The sequence below is a fragment of the Lethenteron reissneri genome, chromosome 71 (assembly GCF_015708825.2).
Source record: "Lethenteron reissneri isolate LAM-NWPU_2019-01 chromosome 71, ASM1570882v1, whole genome shotgun sequence".
NCBI lineage: Eukaryota > Metazoa > Chordata > Hyperoartia > Petromyzontiformes > Petromyzontidae > Lethenteron > Lethenteron reissneri.
In genome coordinates this window covers 1,573,350-1,591,969 of record NC_083849.1, presented here as the reverse complement: position 1 = coordinate 1,591,969, position 18,620 = coordinate 1,573,350, and positions in this window count along the sequence as shown.

Here is an 18,620-nt window from a genome sequence, read left to right as displayed (position 1 = left end):
TAATTGTTTTTTTTACCCTTTTATCTGGCAACAAAACTGGAACCTTTTTTTTACGAGGAGTCATGTTTGCATTGACCACAATACCTGCTGTCGGAATGCAAACAAAAAAACACACAACTCTGATAATGTATGCACTGTCCTTGAAATTGATTGGTCCACACCCGAGACAACTTTTCTTAGAGCCTAGTCTCACATGGTGTTGGACCAGATGACGCCAAAAGGCGCACAACTCAAAGACAATGCACCATCAGAGTATGAGAGCTTGGGGTAAGCATTTAAACCATTGGAACCTTCTTTGCCAGTAGCAAAATCTGATAATTGTTTTTTCTACCCTTTTATCTGGCAAACAAAACGGACACCTTTTTTTTTACAAGAAGTCATGTTTGCATTGACCACAATACCTGCGGTTGGAACGCAAACAAAAAACACACAACTCTGACAATGTGTGCACTGTCCTTGAAGTTGATTGGTCCACACCCGAGACAGCTAGAATTTGGGTTACAATTCCGAAGTGTACAACTTCACCAATATCCTCATCATCATCAGCCGTGGTCTACCCACTGCTGAATGGAGGCCTCCCCAAGACTAAATCATCATCATCATCAGCAGGCATGGTCAATCCACTGCCGAATCAACACATCCCCAATCCAAAATCATCATCAGCAGGCATGGTCAATCCACTGCCAAATCAACGCATCCCCAATCCAAAATCATCATCATCAGCAGGCATGGTCAATCCACTGCCGAATCAACACATCCCCAATCCAAAATCATCATCATCAGCAGGCATGGTCAATCCACTGCCAAATCAAAGCATCCCCAATCCAAAATCATCATTATCGTCATCATCAGCAGGCATGGTCAATCCATTGCCGAATCAACGCATCCCCAATCCAATTTATCATCATCATCAGCACGCATTGTCAATCCACTGCCGAATCAACGTATCTCCAATCCAAAATCATCATCATCAGCAGACATGGTCAATCCACTGCCGAATCAACGCATCCCCAATCCAAAATCATCATCAGCAGGCCAGCAGGCATTGTCAATCCACTGCCGAATCAACGCTTCCCCAATCCAATTTATCATCATCAGCGGTGGTCAATCCACTGCTGGATGAAGGCCTCCCCCAGCCATCCACTTGATCGTCAACCTGGCTCCAGCCCACGAGCCGATTTAGAACGCTCCATCTCCGGCGATGGACGCGCTCTCCGACAGATTCTCTCTCCGCACGGTGGCCTCTTAAGTGTCGCCAAGGTCCCGACTTATCTTTTTGGTTCTTTCGGTAAAGTCACGTAGAAGGGAAGTAATAAAATAATAAAAATAAAACATAATAAAATAATTCTCACGACGTTTCGGCCACAACGCAAGCAGCCGTCCTCAGGTGAAGACCAGGTCTGTCGGGGAGACAGCGTCTAAATGAAACACCAACACGCTTGGAGCGTAGATTTAAGCTGGGTTGGAAGGGGGGAAGGGCGCCATGACAAAATAATTTGCATATCAAGAGGAATTTAGCATATTTATGAAAATGTAGGTATGTGATTAGTACTACTTGTGAAATGCGTAGGAGGTGGGCGGGGGGTTTTATTTTATTATTTTATTACTTCCCTTCTACGTGATGACTTTACCGAAAGAACCAAGAAGATGAATCCCTGCAGTCACGAAAGCTTTCAATCGAAATTTAAGGTCCCGACTCTTGACGCGTCCAGCCCACGCCCCGCTGGCTGTCCCGACTGACATTACATCTCGCCCGGATTGATGCGTGGCGCCTCATTCCGAGGCGCTTTGCAACGGTTAGACGATTGGACATGAGGTGAGAGAGTGGCTGATACGATAACCAGGAGCGGGGTTGTTGCTGTTGTTATTGAAAGTGGTGGTGGTGGTGCAGTTATGGTGACAGTGAGGAGAACAGGTGGGAGTGGTTAAGGTGGGGTGGTAGGGGTGATGATAGGGGTTGTGAGAGTGGTTGTGGTAGTGATAGGAGTTGGGGTAGTGATAGGTGTAGGCCTAGTGACAGGGGTTGGGTTAGTGATTGGGTTGGGGTAGTGATAGGGGTAGTGATTGGGTTGGGGGTAGTGATAGTGATTGGGTTCAGGGTAGTGATAGTGATAGGGGTAGTGATAAGGTTGGGGGTAGTGATAGTGATAGGGGTAGTGATTGGGTTGGGGGTAGTGATAGTGATTGGGTTGGGGGTAGTGATAGTGATTGGGTTAGGGGTAGTGATAGTGATTGGGTTAGGGGTAGTGATTGGGTTAGGGGTAGTGATAGGGGTAGTGATAGGGTTGGGGGTAGTGATAGTGATTGGGTTAGGGGTAATGATTGGGTTAGGGATAGTGATTGTGATAGGGGGCTCGTATTGGCCGGTTTAGCCATCTGCGCACTCATCAAAACCCAACAAAATGACAATCGTGCCATGGTCATCATCAACTATGATGGATGAACAAGAGAGAGAGTGAAGAGTGATCTAACCGATAACCGGTAGAGGAATCGATACAGATCATTGGAAGAGTGAACCAACCGATTATAATCGGTAAGCGATTAGTTTAATAAATCGGAAAGACCGTCTCTAAATCGTACTGCACTGTAACGGTGATATTGCCACAGCCCTATCTGCGTGGCGAGGAGGCCAAGGAGGGAACGCGGGGGGGGGGGGGGGGTCAGAGAGGCGAGTGTGTTAGTACACGTCCCAACTCCCCAGGCATCCCTGTTCGTGGTCGCGTTGGCGCTGATTGAAATGCGGCGAGTGTCATACGCCCGTAGGCCGTGCAACGTCTGTGTGTGTGTGGGCGCGAGTCTGTGCGACTGTCTGCGTGTGTGTGAGAGGCAGAGTCTGTACGAGTGTCTGTGTGTGTGAGAGAGTGTGAGTGAGACTTGCCGATGACTGGTACCAGCGGTGTCATGATCGGCCTCTGTGGAGGAGGCTCGTGAAGGACGCTACTGGGCAGTTGGAGGCAGTCGCCCTCTAACAACAACGGAGGGCGGAGGAGCGACGCTGACAACAACGAGCGGAGCGCCGGGTGGCTAAAGCACAGCAAGTTGGCACAGTAGGGGCACAGGTGGTGCATCAGCCAGTCATCTCAGTCAGTCGACCCGTGGCACCTGGGTCTGACCTGTGACCTCCTGCCAGCGGGCGTTCGACACTTCAGGTGGCCTCAAGGTGCACATGGCCTGGCACAAGCGTCGTGGTGACGTCACCGCCACTTAGTGGCGAATGGCGGTTGTTGTTGTTTACGTGACAGTGAGCTAGTGTAGTGGTTGGCGCACTCGCTACGAACCCGGCAGCCCAGGTTCGAATCCCACTCACGGCCAAGATCGGTGACAAATATGAACTGTCGTTCTGACAGACCTGTTCTTCACCTGAGGACGGCTGCTTGAGTTGTGGCCGAAACGTCGTGAGAATTATATTTTATTATGTTTTATTTTTATTATTTTATTATTTCCATTCTACGCGACTTTACCGAAAGAACCAAGAAGATGGTCATGGGGACTTCCCTAAGTTGACTCAGAATAAATACCCGGTGCAGTGTGTAACATCAGCACTGAGGAGATAAAGCGGATCAGGTATGGGGCGCTGATCACACCACCTCTGCGTGTACAATGCTAACATTAACAATAACAGAACTTGCCCTAACATCCTGTTAAAGGCTTCAACACGGGGGATCTTTTGTCTTTTATTTACCCCACCGTAGGCCTCGCCAAGTCTCACCACTGCCAAGAAGTCACCCGGCGTTGGCGTGTATATCATCAATAATTAAAATGCAGAGATCATACGCACGTTAGAGACATCATAAAAGTGGAAAAGCAAGCAGGCTTGGCCACACCACGACACTATCGGGGCTTTAACTCGCGATGGAGGAATCATCAGGCGCGTGTCATGGACAAATAATATACGTTTCGATGTAAAGCTTTTGTGACTGCAGGGATTCATCTTCTTGGTTCTTTCGGTAAAGTCACGTAGAAGGGAAGTAATAAAATAATAAAAATAAAACATAATAAAATCATTCTCACGACGTTTCGGCCACAACGCAAGCAGCCGTCCTCAGGTGAAGAACAGGTCTGTCGGGAAGTCATTCAGACGCTGTCTTCTCGACAGACCTGTTCTTCACCTGAAGACGGCTGCTTGCGTTGTGGCCGAAACGTCGTGAGAATTGTATTTATTATGTTTTATTTTTATTATTTTATTATTTTCCTTCTACGTGACTTTACCGAAAGAACCAAGAAAATAATATACGGTCAGCGAAAGTGGATTTAAGAACAAAATGACAGGACCCGTGTGGAAAAACCTTACGACGGCTGGATTACACGCGCACCTTATATCGTGCCGGAGGAGTTGAAGCCTAATTTTAACGCGTGTGTCGTCGGGAGACCCACGACGCCATCGGCTGCTTGCCCGCGTCACGACGGAAAATATCTGACCAAGTGTCTCCTACTGTTTGCATCTCCCCTACTGGCACAGTAGGGGGAGGGGTTACAGCTGGCACAACTGCCAATCATCTAAGTCGGTCAACCCATGGCATCTGCTGGGTCTGTCCCGTGACCTCCTCCTGCACCTAGCCTGGCACAGCAGTCAGCCCATGACATCTGCTGGATCTGTCCCGTGACCTCCTCCTGCACCTAGCCTGGCACAGCAGTCAGCTCATGGCACCTGCAGGGTCTGTCCCGTGACTTCCTCCTGCACCTAGCCTGGCACAGTAGTCAACTCATGGCACCTGCTGGGTCTGTCCCATGACCTCCTCCTGCACCGAGCCTGGCACAGCAGTCAACTCATGGCACCTGCTAGGTCTGTCCTGTGACCTCCTCCTGCACCTAGCCTAGCACAGCAGTCAGCCCATGGCACCTGCAGGGTCTGTCCTGTGACCTCCTCCTGCACTTAGCCTGGCACAGTTTTGCGCACAGGTAGTGCATCGGCCAGTCATCTAAGTCGGTCAACCCATGGCATCTGCTGGGTCTGTCCCGTGACCTCCCCCTGCACCTAGCCTGGCACAGCAGTCAGCCCATGGCATCTGCTAGGTGTGTCCCATGACCTCCTCCTGCACCTAGCCTGGCACAGCAGTCAGCCCATGGCATCTGCTGGGTCTGTCCCGTGACCTCCTCCTGCACCTAGCCTGGCACAGCAGTCAACCCATGGCATCTGCTACGTCTGTCCCGTGACCTCCTGTACCTAGCGGCTAGCACCCTGCGCTATGAAACCCGGCCATGAACCGAGTTTAATTCCCGCTCACCGCCACCAACACCAGTGGCGATTATCTGAAACGGCCCTGGATCTCCTCCCCAAGGTCCACACCGCCTCAAAATGAGTACCTGGCACGGTGTGTAATAAACATCGCCACTGGGGAGACAAAGGTGGTCGCACGTGGTGCTGGCCACCCACCCCCTCGTGTACCGTGCCGGCCTTCATAGGTGCTCAGAGTTTGAGTGGAGGGTGATGGGGGATGGAGTGGAGGGTGATGGAGGGGAGGGTGATGGGAGGATGGAGGGGAGGGTGATGGGGGATGGAGGGGAGGGTGATGGGGGATGAGGGGAGGGTGATGGAGGGGAGGGTGATGGGAGGATGGGAGGGGAGGGTGATGGGGGATGGGGATGAGGGGAGGGTGATGGGGGATGAGGGGAGGGTGATGGGGGATGAGGGGAGGGTGATGGGGGATGAGGGGAGGGTGATAAGGGATGGAGGGGAGGGTGATGGGGGTGACGTGTAACAGCACTTGCCCCAACAGTCTCTTAAGGCTGTACAGAGGGAGGCTAGCAACACGCCCGACCGCCTTCGTCTCCCTCGTAGCGATGTTTACACACCACACGAGGTACTCATTTGCGGCCGAGCCATCCTAGGGGGAGACCCAGGACCAGATTCCTGAGCGGGAATCGAACCCGGACCGCCAGGTTCGTAGCACAGCGAGCCACCGTAGCACAGCGAGCCACCGTAAATACATCACGCGCTCGTGCGCGCATTATATAGCTCTGTCTGTAATAACAGACATTGCGACATCACCACACACAGAAGCCACAGTGCTGACCCTGGGGTGAAGTCTAGTCCATAACAATACGTCAGGAGGAATACTGCCCCGGTGAACTAAAACCGTCACCCTTCCACACCCTTGCTCAGCAAATCGAACGGGCAAACTGCAAAACCTCACGTCATAATCGTAACAACGATTGAGAGTTTATATTTCCTGGTTATTTCGGTAAAGTCGCGTAGAAGGGAAAAGATAAAATAATATAAATATATAACAATACAATTCTCACGACGTTTCGACCGCAACACAAGCAACCATCGTCAGGTGTGAAATCCACACCAAGAAAATGTTCTTGCTGTGAGAATTTATTGTTTTATATTTTTTTTATTATGATTTTTTCCCTTCTACGTGACTTTACCGAAAGAACCAAGAATATGAAACCCTGCAGTCACGAAAGCTTTAAATAAAAAATTAAGAGTTTCTTTACAATGGGTATTCGTGCAATTCTTATCGCCCAAGGCCACCACCACTCCGGTGATTTGCTTCACGGACATAGTCTGCAGGAGATCCCAACGACCCAAACGTGTGACGCTAATGATTGTGTTGCAGGGACGTATTATGTATGCGTGTGTATGTTGAACTTCTTTCGCAGCGTACGTAGCCGACCGCGCTGATCGGAGGAGCGGGCGAGGGGGAAGGACAACAAACTAAACAGACAGCAGTTCGAAAGAAAAGTGTTTGTCAATCTAGATGATGATTTCAAAGTGCATAGCTCCAGTGGCTTCCGAATATATATCGGAAGAGACCCATAGAGACCCATAAAGACCCACACTCATAGGGATGTATGTACAACTTCTTACTGGTAGGAACCTCCTGGTTATACCAGCCCACAGGGGATTATTGTGTCCGTCCGGGAGGGTGGGGAGGGGCTGGGTGGGGAGGGTGGGGCTGGGTGGGGGCTGGGTGGGGAGGGGCTGGTAACCCCTTGGTGCCCTTGTAAAACTCAACGTTTAACCTACTCACGCCGGCTTGTGCCCGCCCTCACAGTCGGCCATATTTGCAGAATACACCACGCCGCCATTGACCCTGGCCATTGACCGAGCAACCCAACGTTCCTACCAGCTCCCTCCACAGAGACCCACAGAGACCCACAGAGACCCACAGAGACCCACAGAGACCCACAGAGACCCACAGAGACCCACAGAGACACACAGAGACCCACAGAGACCAACAGAGACCCACAGAGGCCCACAGAGACCCACAAAGAATCAACAGAGACCAACAGAAACCCACAGAGACCAACAGAGACCAACAGAGACCCACAGAGACCAACAGAGACCCACAGAGACCCACAGAGACCAACAGAGACCCACAGAGACCCACAAAGAACCAGCAGAGACCCACAGAAACCCAGAGAGACCCACAGAGATCCACAGAAACCAACAGAGACCCACAGAGACCAACAGAGACCCACAGAGACCCACAGAGACCCACACTCATGTGTATGTTGAACTTCTTCCACACCGTACAGAGCTAACCGTGTTGATCGGAGGTGCGGGGGCAAGGGGAGGGGAGGTAGTAAGCGCTACAAACTAAACATAACAAAAAGCATAAATTTCGATTTAAGACGCTGTCGCCTTGACAGACCTGATTTTCACCTGATGACGGCTGCTTGCGTTGTGGCCGAAACGTCCTGAGAATTATTTTGTTATGTTTTATTTTTATTATTTTATTACTTCCCTTCTACGTGACTTTACCGAAAGAACCAAAGAAGAAGAACAGAAAGCAATTCAGAAGAAAGTTAGTAATCAATCACCTGGCCATCATCACCTTTAAAAATCCCCGCAGCACTAATCTTAATTCCAATAAATACCGCTGTGGCACACGAGGACGGGTGGGTTGGGGGGCACGGCCACAACCACGACCCCCCCCCCCCCACGCCGCTCCTCCCGATAACCCGGACACGACAGCAGCGAGACAAAAGGGTGGACGGGACGACACCGTCTCCCCAACATGGACTCGATCCAAGCTGCCGGAGTCTTGACCATTCATTAAACAACAAAAAATCTGCTGAACTGGGGCCGAAGCCTGGGTACAGGGCCAAGCCCAGACAATCAATCGGTGCCTTTGTGCATTAGTCTCCACCAGTTGGGAGGGCCCGTCACACACACACGCAGAGTCACAGAGCTTCTTTCACAACAGCGGAGAGCTCTCGCTCGCTGCAGCAATGCTGACTGAACCATATTTCCCCCCCCCCCCCCCCCCCATTTCCAACCTCCACAAGTCCCCAACCTCGCATAACCCTTCCCATTGAAACAGCGCGGTAATAAACGTGTGGTTAAATTTCGATTTAAAGCTTTTGTGACTGCAGGGATTCATCTTCTTGGTTCTTTCGGTAAAGTCACGTAGAAGGGAAATAATAAAAATAAAACATAATAAAATACAATTCTCACGACGTTTCGGCCACAACGCAAGCAGCCGTCCTCAGGTGAAGAACAGGTCTGTCGGAAAGACAGCGTCTGAATGACAGCCCTGTTCTTCAGCTGAGGACGGCTGCTTGCGTTGTGGCCGAAACGTCGTGAGAATTATTTTATTATGTTTGATTTTTATTACTTTATTATTTCCCTTCTACGTGACTTTACCGAAAGAACCAAGAAGATAAACGTCTGGTTGGTTAGTCGAAGTCTTCAGTCTGGTTGACAACGACCCGGTAAGACTTTAATTGACTGCTACACTTTGTATTTTGCCAGGTAAGGCCCACTGAGCTCTGAAGCCACGAACGACAGGCCAACGAAGTGGCTTATCGTCACGTGGGACTTTGTAGCGTGCGTTTCCAAATGTGGAGGGGAAAGAAATCGGAGGGCTCGGTGAAAAATCCACGCGGACGCGGGGAGAGAGACACGCAAACACCAAATATACAGCAGACGTCAGGGCCGGGATGGAACCCACAACCTCCTGTATACCAGGCGAGGTAGTTAACATCTCCTAGCCACCGTGATGATGATGATGAGAGAGACACCGCAAACTCCAAATATACAGCAGCAGGCGTCAGGTCGGGATCGAACCCACAACCTCCTGTATACCAGGCGAGGTAGTTAACATCTCATAGCCACCAAGATGACGATGAGAGAGACACGCAAACTCCAAATATACAGCAGGCGTCAGGGTCGGGATCGAAACCACAACCTCCTGTATACCAGGCGAGGTGGTTAACATCTCATAGCCACCGAGATGACGATGAGAGAGACGCAAACTCCAAATATACAGCAGGCGTCAGGGTCGGGATCGAAACCACAACCTCCTGTATACCAGGCGAGGTGGTTAACATCTCATAGCCACCGAGATGACGATGAGAGAGACGCAAACTCCAAATATACAGCAGAAGTCAGGGTCGGGATCGAACCCACGACCTCCTGTATACCAGGCGAGGTTGTTAACATCCCCTAGCCACCGTGATGATGATGATGAGAGAGAGACACCGCAAACTCCAAATATACAGCAGGCGTCAGGTCGGGATTGAACCCACAACCTCCTGTATACCAGACGAGGTAGTTAACATCTCAGCCACCGTGATGATGATAAGAGAGACACGCAAACACCAATTATACAACAGAAGTCAGGGTCGGGATCGAACCCACGACCTCCTGTATACCAGGCGAGGTAGTTAACATCTCATAGCTACTGTGATGATGATGAGAGAGAGATGCAAACTCCAAATATACAGCAGACGTCAGGGTCGGGATCGAACCCACAACCTCCTGTATACCAGGCGAGGTTGTTAACATCTCACCAGTCTCGGTCTGTGGGGTGCGCGTTCAGTCGTCGTGTCGTCGACTGGCCACTGGGATCTTGCGAAATACGGACGATATGATTCCAGCGGAGCTCAAGGTATTACGATGCGTTACCGTATCGCGGCAACCCTCATGGCTGTGAAATAATCTCCTACCAGAGGCTCGAAACACAACGCAGTCGGCAACAGTCATCGATTTCACACGTTCCGTCAAATTGAGCAAAGTTGTCGGAACATGGGAAAAGAGACGGACCACGGGAGGTGGAATTCCAAAGTGGAGCGGTGTGCGTCAAGATGCAGACAGAGAAGTGTTGTGACCTACGGTGTTGGTGAGCGGGTGAGCGGTTGAGCGATTGCGTGAGTGAGCGGTGCTATTTTTAAATCCTTTATATTAAGTTCGCTTGCTTGCATGCTTGCTTACGACCGTGCAAACCTTTCGGTCGTTTTTTAACCCACTTCCCGTGATCCAATCGAGCTGACATTTTGCACACAGACTCGTTGTGCGTGACAATTAATGTTTGTGAAAAAAAATTCCTAAATTTTACACTGTTTAGGGAAAACAAATTAAATATTTAATTACCAATTGCTTAATACTGGCAGACAATCATCTGACCCATAGGTGGCAGCCATCTCAAGCCAGAGGACGAGAGGACTCTAGCCGCCACGCATATAAAGGATTTAGAGTGAAAAACTTTGTTTTTACGGGTTATACTTATTGTTTTACCCGTGTCCGAGTTCAATTCCCAAGCGAGGCTAACGCCGGTGGCATCGCGCGTTTCAGATGCGCTACCGCGGCCGTCTGTGTTATAACTTTGAGCAACTACCCTGGCAGAGGGCGCCAGCGGTGGCTAGGAGATGTTAACTACCTCGCCTGGTATGCAGGAGTTTGTGGGTTCGATCCCGACCGTGATGCCTGTTGTAGTATATTTGGAGTTTGTGTGTTCTCCGCGTGGTTGCGTGGATATTTCTCCGGGTCCTCAAGGTGTTTCCCCTCCACATTGTAAAATCAACACACCGGTGTGCTGTACTAGTAACGAATTGGCACGTTCTGTTAACGTGGCAAACCTTACTAATTGGCTGTGACGGGTGGTGGCGGGTTTAACGACACATTTAGATATTTCGATTTAAAGCTTTCGTGACTGCAGGGATTCATCTTCTTGGTTTTATCAGTAAAGTCACGTAGAATGGAAATAATAAAATAAAATAAGACATAATAAAATAATTCTCCAATTTATTATGTTGTATTTTTATTATTTTATTATTTCCATTCTACGTGACTTTACCGAAAGAACCAAGAAGACATTTAGATATTTAAACGCGATCTAACCCGTTTGGAATATTCGGCTGCTACTCTAAATTTTCACGTGATAAGCCACTTCTTCTTTCAGCTATCATCCGTGGCCGGGTCGCTTCTGAAAAGGAGGTACTCTATAGCTCAGTGGGTAAAATAAAAAATAGTTTTAGTAGCTTAAACGAATAGCCGAGAGTAACTGGGTGAGCGAGTGTGCGAGTGCTGTTGTGATCTGCAGTCTGGTGGTGAAACAGTGTGGATGAGACGAAACCGGCAGCCTGCTAAGTCCAAGACGTCAACACTGCGGGAAGAGGAAATCAACGGGTGAAGTTCACGTGATCAGTAACCGTGGTGGTGGTGGTGGTAGTAGCAGCGATAGAAGAGTGATAGGTAGGCAAATGACTGCACCATTAGGGGCCGTCCATAAATGACGTCACGCGACTTTGGAAGATTTTTGACTCCCCCCCCCCCCCCCCCCCTTTCGTCACACGACGTCACAAAAAGTCAGACCCCCCTCAAATATGACGTCACAAAGCTCTGCCCCCCTCCCCAAAACATAAAACATGCTTCAAATCGCTATAAACTGTTGTCATTGTAGTGTGTATTTAATGTGGCGCTACACTCTTGATGTTGCAGGGGAAAACATTTATTAAAACGTCAATTTAATTAAGTAGAACGTGTTGTCTATATTTATTTAAAGTTGCGCATTTTGATGCGACGCACCATTTCTCAAACCCCAACCCCCCCCCCCCTCGTCACACATCGTCACAAATGTCTGACCCCCCCCCCAGGTGCGTGACGTCATTTATGGACGGCCCCTAAAACAATCATTTTCACTAACCTGCGTCAGTTCCTCCCTTCAAACAACTCCCATCTCCTCGACAATAACCCACCACGCTACTGCTACTCACTCTGCTCTCACCCGCCCATTATACCATGCCTACCCCAAACCTATCGCTACCCCTATTACTACCCTATTCCTATCAGTACCACTACCCCTATCACTACCACCATTACTACCCTATTCCTATCACTACCCCAACCCTATCACTACCCCAACACAATCACTACCACTATTACTACCCTATTCCTATCAGTGCCACAAACCAATTGCTACCCCTATTACTAGCCTATTCCTATCAGTACCACAACCCCTATCAATACCCCTATCACTAACCCTATCACTACCCCTATCACTATCACTACCCCTATCACTATCACTACCCCAACCCAATCACTACCACTATTAATACCCAATTCCTATCAGTACCCCAACCCCTATCAATACCCCTATCACTACCCCTATCACTAACCATACCCCTATCACTACCCCTATCACTATCACTAACCCTATCCCTATCACTACCCCAACCCAATCACTACCACTATTAATACCCTATTCCTATCAGTACCACAACCCCTATCACTACCACTATCACTACCCTATTCCTATCAGTACCACAACCCCTATTACTACCACTATCACTACCCTATTCCTATCAGTACCACAACCCCTATCACTACCCCTATCATGACCCCTATCACTACCCCTATCACTAACCATACCCCTATCACTAACCCTACCCCTATCACTACCCCAACCCAATCACTACCACTATTAATACCCTATGCCTATCACTACCCCAACCCTATCACTACCCCAACCCAATCACTACCACTATTAATACCGTATTCCTATCAGTACCACAACCCCTATCACTACCACTATCACTACCCTATTCCTATCAGTACCACAACCCCTATTACTACCACTATCACTACCCTATTCCTATCAGTACCACAACCCCTATCACTACCCCTATCATGACCCCTATCACTACCCCTATCACTAACCATACCCCTATCACTAACCCTACCCCTATCACTACCCCAACCCAATCACTACCACTATTAATACCCTATGCCTATCACTACCCCAACCCTATCACTACCCCAACCCAATCACTACCACTATTAATACCGTATTCCTATCAGTACCACAACCCTTTTCACTAACCCTACCCCTATCACTACCCCAACCACTATCACTACCCCTATTACTACCCCCATCACTATCCCTATCACTACCCCTACCTTTATCACTACCCCTATTCCTATCACTACCCCTATTCCTATCAGTACCCCTACCCCTCCTTAGCCTCTCCCACCTGTACTCCTAACCTACTACACCACCACCAGCACTTGTAGTAATAAAAACAAACCCAAATAACTTATAACACCTCAACCCACCACTATCGATCTTACTTACATTTCTTCTTTACAATTGTTGTCAAGCAACCCGGAATGAGACGTTCTATATATACACACACACACATCTCTGTATCAGATAAGAAGACGAGAATGGGAGTGAAGCTGTCGAGTGCTGGATCCGATATCAACGGAAACGTTGGCCTCGGAAGATAAACTTGACGATTGCCCTCATGCCTTCCACTGTCTCCCCACACTCTGGCTCCGTCCATGGCATCCCACTCTGGTTAACTGAACTGGCCTTAAGACCCCCTTTGCCGCTACCCCCCCCCACCTCGCCCCGCCGTGCTTAGCAACTGCAAGACAAAAAGAACACGCGCACAGAGCCACGTGGCCGTCACGATTAATTTTTTTAATGCGGGATTTGTGCCACTGTGAGCCAGAGGTCGCAACCGGGGACCCGATACCCGTACCCTACCCGATACCCGTTTGCGACCCTGGTGCGGCCGGGTACGGGTAGGCCGTGAGTCACTGGTGAGTAACCGTTTGTCACTCATTTCGGGTAGGGTACGGGTAGCGTACGGGTACCCGTACCCAGCCGGGTACGGTTACCCGTTTGCGACCCTGGTGCGGCCGGGTACGGGTACGGGTAGGCCGTGAGTCACCGGTGAGTAACTGTTTGTCACTCATTTCGGGTAGGGTACGGGTATGGGAAGCGTACAGGTACCCGTACCCGGCCGGGTAAGGGTACGGGTACCTGTTTGCGACCCTGGTGCGGCCGGGTACGGGTACGGGTAGGCAGTGAGTCACCAGTGAGTAACCGTTTGTCACTCATTTCGGGTAGGGTACGGGTAGCGTACGGGTACCCATACCTGGCCGGATACGGGTACCCGTTTGCGACCCTGGTGCGGCCGGGTACGGGTACGGGTAGGCAGTGAGTCACCGGTGAGTAACCGTTTGTCACTCATTTCGGGTAGGGTACGGGTAGCGTACGGGTACTCGTACCCGGCCGGGTACGGGTACCCGTTAACGACCCTGGTGCGGCCGGGTACGGGTAAGGAATCAAAACCCGTTTGCGACCTCTGCTGTGAGCCTTCCTCCCCCCCACCAAGAAGCAGGTCGCGTGAAGCCCCCGGCCTGCATCAGCCACCAACACCACCATCACCACCTCCTCCGTTGTCATCTCACTGCAATGGGGAACAACGCCACTTCAGGCCTGCAAGGACCAACCCCCACCCCCCCACCACCTACTCTCAGGTTTTTTCGGTAAAGTCACGTAGGTAAAAATAAATAATAGAAATAATCATAGAAAAAAAAATCATGACGTTTCGGAGGCAACACAAGTCTCCAGTCATCAGGTGGGACCGTCACAGCTAAATTTACTGTATCACTCACTTCCACAGCTGCACACACGGCCGAGGCCCAGTGGTTTTACTGTATTCCGTTTTAAAAAAACAAACACAAGCGATAACAAGTCTTCGTCAAGGAAGTGTTTTTTATATTAAGTTTCTTTTATTTTATTTCAGCCGACGGTGGCTACGAGCGGACGGAACATCACCAAGGCGCGATGATGACTACTAACTACCAGAGGTCGCAAACGGGTTTTGATTCCTTACCCGTACCCGGCCACACCAGGGTCGAAATCGGGTACCCGTACCCTACCCGATACCCGGCTAGGGTACGGGTATCGGGTACCCGATTGCGACATCTGGGATGAAGCCATGTTGCAGGCGCGGGTGGGTTGATTCTAGGAACTTGAATCGTGAGAAGAGACAAGACGTTGGGAAATGAGTGACAAACGGTGACTCACCAGTAACTCACGGCCCACCCGTACCCGTACCCGGCCTCACCAGGGTCGCAAACGGCTACCCGTACCCGGCTGGGTACGGGTAGCCGGGTATCGGGTAGGGTACGGGTATCGGGTACCCGGTTGCAACCTCTGCTAACTACTGGACATCTGTGGATGAAGCGCTTGATAGCTCACTGGATTCCTGCAGCGCAAAAAAGAATTCCGATTCTGACTAGGAGCCTACCGGGGACCAAGACGTGAGTGACTGTGACGAGATTAAACAGATCGAATGAAGCCGCAGACCGAGGTGGTGCATTGTCTTTGAGTTGTGCGCCTTTTGGCCGTCATCTGGTCCAACACCATGTGAGACTAGGCTCTAAGAAAAGCTGTCTCGGGTGTGGACCAATCAATTTCAAGGACAGTGCACATACATTACCAGAGTTGTGGTGTTTGTTTGCATTCCGACCGCAGGTATTGTGTTCAATGCAAACGTGACTCCTTGTAAAAAAAAAAGGTGTCAGTTTTGTTTGCCAGATAAAAGGGTAAAAAAACAATTATCATATTTTTTACTGGCAAATGAGGTTCCAATGGTGTAAACCACAACCATCTTCAAAACCAAGACAATTCACGACACAAGCTTTTGCTACTCCCAACACCACCGCCTGCAATCAAAGACCAAGGTAATTCAGTAACCTTATTGCAGACTGCGGTGTACATAGGAAGATCAAAAATAGTTGGTGGGTATGAATGAACAACACAAATGGCTGACCTGATAATATTGTTGGGGAGAGGAAACCGAACAAAGGCAGTCACCGGCATCGCGCGGCGCTTTCACGTGGCGCTTCCGCGGACGTCTGGAACGCTATCCACTTTCAAATCATCGAGCTTGACAAACTCATTTCTTCAGAACTGCTTGTTGGTTTAAAGCTTGCGTGACTGCAGGGATTCATCTTCTTGGTTCTTTCGGTAAAGTCACGTAGAAAGGAATTAATAAAATAATAAAAATAAAACATAATAAAATAATTCTCACGACGTTTCGGCCACAACGCAAGCAGCCGTCTTCAGCTTCACCTGAAGACGTTTCGGCCACAACGCAAGCAGCCGTCTTCAGCTTCACCTGAAAATGGCTGCTTGCGTTGTGGCCGAAACGTCGTGAGAATTATTTTATTAGGTTTTATTTTTATTATTTTATTACGGCCACAACGCAAGCAGCCGTCTTCAGCTTCACCTGAAGACGGCTAGCAGTATATTGATCGTCACATCGTAAAGATGAAAGTACTGTAGTAATGGAAGAACTCCATGACCCCAGGAAGTGGTCCCGAAGCTTGCCGTAACGTAAGGGACCGTGGGCAATTACAGCCAACGTCAGTTGAACGTAGACAATTAGACCCAAGCCAAAACATAATATAAAAAAATTATGTTTAAAAAAATCTATTTTTTATTTTGTATGATAGAATATAGTATTGTCATCAGTATGACATAAGTATACCAAGTTTGCAGTCGATACCACATTGGGAAGTGGGTTAAAATTGAGTTACGAGATTTGAGGATACAACAACAACGACAACAACAACAGACAGAGTGAGTTCAATAAAAGCGTGTAAAAAAAACCAACAATTCTGATAGAAATTAAAACCACTGGATCAAACTTGAAGGTGCTACCATTCTCACAGTCCAAGCGAGCATGATAGCAGGTGGGTGACACGTTGAAGTGAAATCTACTCAACTATTATAAACACTACAAACTTGTATTTTACCAGGTAAGTAAGGCCCACTGCTCTATTATACAGCTCGTTTTCAGAAGCGACCTGGCTCTCGCAAATAATAGCTCAACGAAGTGGCTCATCATCATCACCACGTGTGAATTTATACCTGGCGAATACTCTTAAACGCGTGACGTTGATGATAAAATGTGGAGGGGAAAAAATAGGAGGATTGGGAGAAAAGTTCGCACGACCACAAGGAGAGGGACATTCAAACTCAAAACATACAACAGGAGTCAGGGTCGACATCGAACCCACAACTTCCTGTATACAAGACGAGGTGGTTAACATCTCATAGCCACCGCGTGACCTTTGCCAGGGTAGTTGCTAAAAAAAAGTCGCTCAAAGTCATAACGCAGCCTGCCACTTCAACCACACTCGAAATAAGTGCTCGGCAGGCCATCTCTTATCTATTGGTGGGAATAGAAATTCCACATTCCTACGGCAGGGCCCAGAATTTACGTAGCCAACCGTGGTAATCGGAGGCGCGGTGGGGAGGAAGTATAAACAAACGAAACACTAAAAGCTGTTTGAAAGAAATTAGTTTTACACCTTGATTTAAAAGTGCACAGCTCCGAGTAGCTTCCTAACATCGGAAAGAGACCCATAAAGTCCAAAAAGATCCAGAGACCCACAGAAACCCATACTCTTATGTACGCACGTATTATGTAGAACTTATTTCGCACCACACGTATCCAACCGTGCTAATCGGAAGGCGAGGGTGAAGGACAACTAACTAAACACAACTACAAGCAGTTCTAAAACAATGAGTTTTCAATCTAGATTATGTAAAAGTATATAGCTCCAGTGGCTTCCTAATATCAGAAGGAAGAGCGTTCCAGACGGATGCAGTAGTGCATCTGATAAAGGCACGATGCCACTGATGCTAGCCTTGATTGGGAATTCAACTTAGACAGTTAAAACAAATATTCGTTTCAAAAAAACCCACAACATTTACACATCCTGAAGAAGACCAAAATCGGTTCCTGAAGAAGCTCCCAGCACGTGGAGCAAAAACGTCGGACAAGGCGCCGAACGACACGCGGGGGGCGCAACCGGCAGACGCGCCGAGAGAGCCGTACAATAATCGGAGGTTAAAAAAACCCAGCAAATCGTACCAAAGGTCACGTGAAAAGTGCATAGTCAAAGTTAACGGTAAAGCGATTAAGCAAAAACAGTACCCTATTGTGCAATTCAACAAAGTGGCCTACGATCAAATTGTAATGGACATCTGTGGGAGAGAAAGAAAAGCGAGCTTTGTGAGCTTATCGGATTCTTCCCATAGACAATAAAGTATTATCTCGTACTCAAATTGAGCAGGGCTGAAGCTGGTTGTTGCCCGGTTTGCTTTGTGGACGGCAGACTGGTTGGTGTCGTAGGCTCGGCCTCCTAACGTGGCCAGGAGATGAAGTCGTGAATTCTAGAATCCATCTGTGTGGACACTTTTGAGTGTCATAAACCTCACCCCCAACCCCACCCCCAACCCCACATCCTCTCACACGAAGCCAAACTCAGTTTTTTGGAATTCGCAACGAAGCCTACAAATGTAGGTATAGTCGCAGCACACCCACAAATAGATTACATTGAATGAAAAAACAATAGGTTTTACTTTTTTCTGCCAATACAAGAGGTGTTAGGATTAACACGTAGTAAGCTTTCGCGACCAATATCATCCATAATATAGATTTTTTGGGTTAGATCGCATCAATATAAACGTGTCGTTATACATTGAACCTACATTATGGAGGTATTATAAGACGTTCAAACACCAAATAGGAAACTTTTTGCAAGGAATTCAATTGTTTTTCATAACTTTGAACACTAA